Raw genomic sequence first — 3791 nt, 5'->3', positions numbered from 1 at the left:
CCTCAGCCTCCTGAGTAGCTGGGAATACAGAAGTATGCCACGATGCCTGACTAATTTTTTTTTAATTTTTTGGTAGAGATGAGATCTCACTATGTTACCCAGACTGGTCTCAAACTGCTGAGCTCAAGTGATTCTCCCACCTTGGTCTCCCAAAGTGCTGGGATTACAGGTGTGAGCCACTGCACCTGGCCCATGCTATATATTTTTAAGTAAGCTGTATTCTACCCTACTGTAGAATAGATGGTTTTGCAACTACTAAGATAAACTTAATAAAAATGCCCTTCAGTTACCCATGACAGTGTAGACAGGATGGACTTTGTGAAGGACTCCGTGGATTCACCACCCAAAAGCCACACACAGCTGAGACTAGATAATTTGTAAAGAACAGCAATATATTTCTCACAGTTATGGAGCTTGGGAAGTCTGAGATTAAGGCACCAGCAGGTTCACTGTCTGGCAAGGGTCTGGTCTCTGCTCTCAAGATGGTGCCTTAAATGTTGTGTTCCAGAGGGGAAGAACTCTACATCCTCACATGGCAGTAGGTGGAAGGGCAAGAGCCCAAATGCTACATGAAAACTGTTTTATAAGAACCTTAATCCATGCCGGACTCAGTGGCTCAGCCTGTAATCCCGCACCTTTGGGAGGCTGAGGTGAGCGGATTGCCTGAGCCTGCGGGTTCAAGATCCGCCTGGGCAGATGAGACCTCATCTCTACAATAAATCAAAAAATTAGCCGGGTGTGGTAGTGCACGCCTGTAATTCCGGCTACTCGGAAGGCTAGGCGGAAGGATTGCCAGAGCCCAGCGGGTCGAGGCTGCGGTGGCTGGGAGCGGCCACTGTACTTCAGTCTTGGCAACAGAGTGAGACTCCAACTCAAAAAAAAAAGAACCTTAATCCTATTCATGAGGGAGGAACCCTTTTTTTGAGTTGGAGTCTCACTCTGTCGTTCAGGCTGGAGTGCAGTGGCACACTCAGCCACCGCAGCCTCAACCTGTTGGGTTCCGGTGATCCTTCTACCTTAGCCTTCCAAGTAGCCTGAACTGCAGGCACATGCTACCACGTCCGGCTAATTTTTTGATTTATTGTAGAGATGAGGTCTCACCAAGTTGCCCAGGCCGCTCTCGAATCCCCGGGTTTAGGCAATCCTCTTGCCTCGGCCTCCCAAGTGCTGGGATTACAGGCTGAGCCACTGCACAAGGCCGGCCTGAGGGAGGAACCCTGTGGCTCAATTACCTCTTAAAGATCCAACCTCAATATCACATTGGCAACACCTGAATTTTTGAGGGCATACAATCAAACCATAATAGTCCCTTTCCCTCTTTCCTTTGCTATAGAGATTTGGAAGAAGAAGAATACTGTCACTTTTTCAGAAAGACAGTCCAGAGACTCAGTTCTGCTTGGAGAGAAATAACAGCAGTACCAGGTTGGGACTTCCAGGAATACTCTGTAAAAGGGAGAGATCTGACTGGCATGAACTCCTTTTTCCTGGACCATTGACATGATTCCTGGAAAGGCAACAATGAACCATGAAGATAAAAGCTTTATGCTAAGACCGTTGAAGCAGTATAAAATATGAAGTTAGACCCTTAATGATAATGAGCCCAGGTCTGCCCCGCCTCTAGACTTCTTGTAGCTTTACAATGTCTCACTTAGTTAAGCCACTTTAAATTGTGTCTTGTCTGCAGCCTAACACATTCCTATGAGGCATGGAAAGGAAATAAAACACTCATCATTATGCATATTGTGCAATGAATCTTTCAGAAAAAAATTTCAAATGTTTCCTAATAGAGCAATAAGCAACCCATCGTGGCTACAAAGAGGAGGACACATTTAGCCCTGGGTTGTGAAGGTATCATCTAAAATGATCCTTGAATATTTGGTCATTTCCTCACAACTAAAAATGAAGATGAGATGAAATGTGCCATGTACAGTGAATGATATGACTATGAGCCCCACCTAGAGAACATAAGTCAAATTAGGTTGTTTACTTTGTGCTTTTTTTTTTAACATCTAACCTCCTCAGTTTCTATTTCCAGATCCTTATGAGACAAGAAAAGCAAGCTATTTAGTTTTTGAAGATTTAACCACCAAGGAAAAGGAAACAGCAGGAGAAAAAGTTGTTTTAATCTGAAAGAAGTTGAACAGAGTCAGACATGGTGGCTGACACCAGTAATTCTAACACTTTGGGAGGCAGAAGTGGGAGAATCGCTTGAGCCCCGCAGTTTGAGACCACCCTGGGCAACATGGTGAGAATTCGTCTCTACAAAAGATCTTTTTAAAAATTAGCCAAGTGTGATGGTATGCCCCTTTAGTCCCAGCTATTCAAGAGTCTGAAATGAGAGGATTACTTGAGGCCAGAAGGTTGAGGCTGAGGTGAACCATGATCGCACCACAGCATTCCAGCCTGGACAACAGAGTGAGACCCTGTCTTTTTAAAAAAAGGAAATTGAATAGAAAATACTTTTATTCCATGAACCCCCTTCAAAGTCCTTCTTTACAATGCTTGATACAAACCCAACCATCATTTCACACAAGAAACAGCAATCTTCTCCCTCCTTATACGCTGTCCATGAAACTTGTCTTCAGAACTACATATTAAGAGAAAAAAGACTCAGGAGTACTTGCTTTGTATTTTTTTTTTTTTTTGAGTCAGAGTCTCACTCTGTCGCCCAGGCTGGAGTATAGTGGCATGCTCATGGCCTCGACCTGCTGAGCTCAGGTGATCCTTCCACCTCAGCCTTCTAAGTAGCTGGAACGACAGGGGCTCACCACCATACCCGGCTAATTTTTCTTGATTTATTGCACAGACAAGGTCTCAACAAGTTGCCCAGGCTGTCTCAAACCCCTGAGCTCGAGCCATTCTCTCACCTCAGCCTCCCAAAGTGTTGGGATTACAGGGGGTGCCCGACCTGCTTGGGATCTTGAATTCAGTTATGATCAAACCTTCCATTGATAAGGCTCCTGAATCCACCCTCCAAAGGATGGCACATGTCAGTTTTCCATATCCAGCCTCCTGCTTACTTCCAGCCACTGTCCTCCACAAACTTTACTGATCAGCATAGCAAATTGTGAAGAACTCTTTGCATAGACCAGACTGCCTCCCACAACTGTTTATTTTTTTAAGCTGTTCTTCTTCCCAGTGTAGCTTTCCCTTTTTAGTTTTGGTTATCTACAGCTATATAACAACCACTACAAAATGTAGTGGCTTAATGCAACAAAAAATTCATTTGCTCATAATTCTGTGAATCAGAAATTTGAGCAAGGCTTAGATGGCTGGTTCTTCTGCAACAGGTGGCATTCCGTGAGCCATTCACTAGGCTACATTCACCTGGTGTCTTGGATGAACTGGGAGACCAGAGAAGACTTCACGTCCATGCATGGTTCTCCAGGACTTCCCTACATGGTCTTGCTCCACCCACGTGGTCAGCTTGGACCTTTCACAGCAGAATTCAGACTAGGGAAGATAGACTTCCAGCATTGTCACTGGGTTCCCCAAGGATGTGTTTCAAAGGTAGATGGCAGAAGCTGTATATCTCTTAAGCCAGCCTGGGAAGCAATATGATGTTCCTTTTGCCAAATTCTTTTTTTTTTTTTTTTTCAGTTGGAGTCTCACTCTGTTGCCCAGACTGGAGTGCAGTGGCCGCTCCCAGCCACCGCAGCCTCAACCTGCTGGGCTCCGGTGATCCTTCCGCCTCAGCCTTCCAAGTAGCCTCAACTACAGGCGCGCGCTACCACGCCCGGCTGATTTTTTTATTTATTGTAGAGATGAGGTCTTGCTGCCCAGGCGGGTCT

Source organism: Carlito syrichta, unplaced genomic scaffold (assembly GCF_000164805.1).
Source record: "Carlito syrichta isolate Samal-C Ts95f unplaced genomic scaffold, Tarsius_syrichta-2.0.1 Scaffold301950, whole genome shotgun sequence".
Taxonomy (NCBI): Eukaryota; Metazoa; Chordata; class Mammalia; order Primates; family Tarsiidae; genus Carlito; species Carlito syrichta.
Note: the sequence above shows the minus strand (reverse complement) of the source record.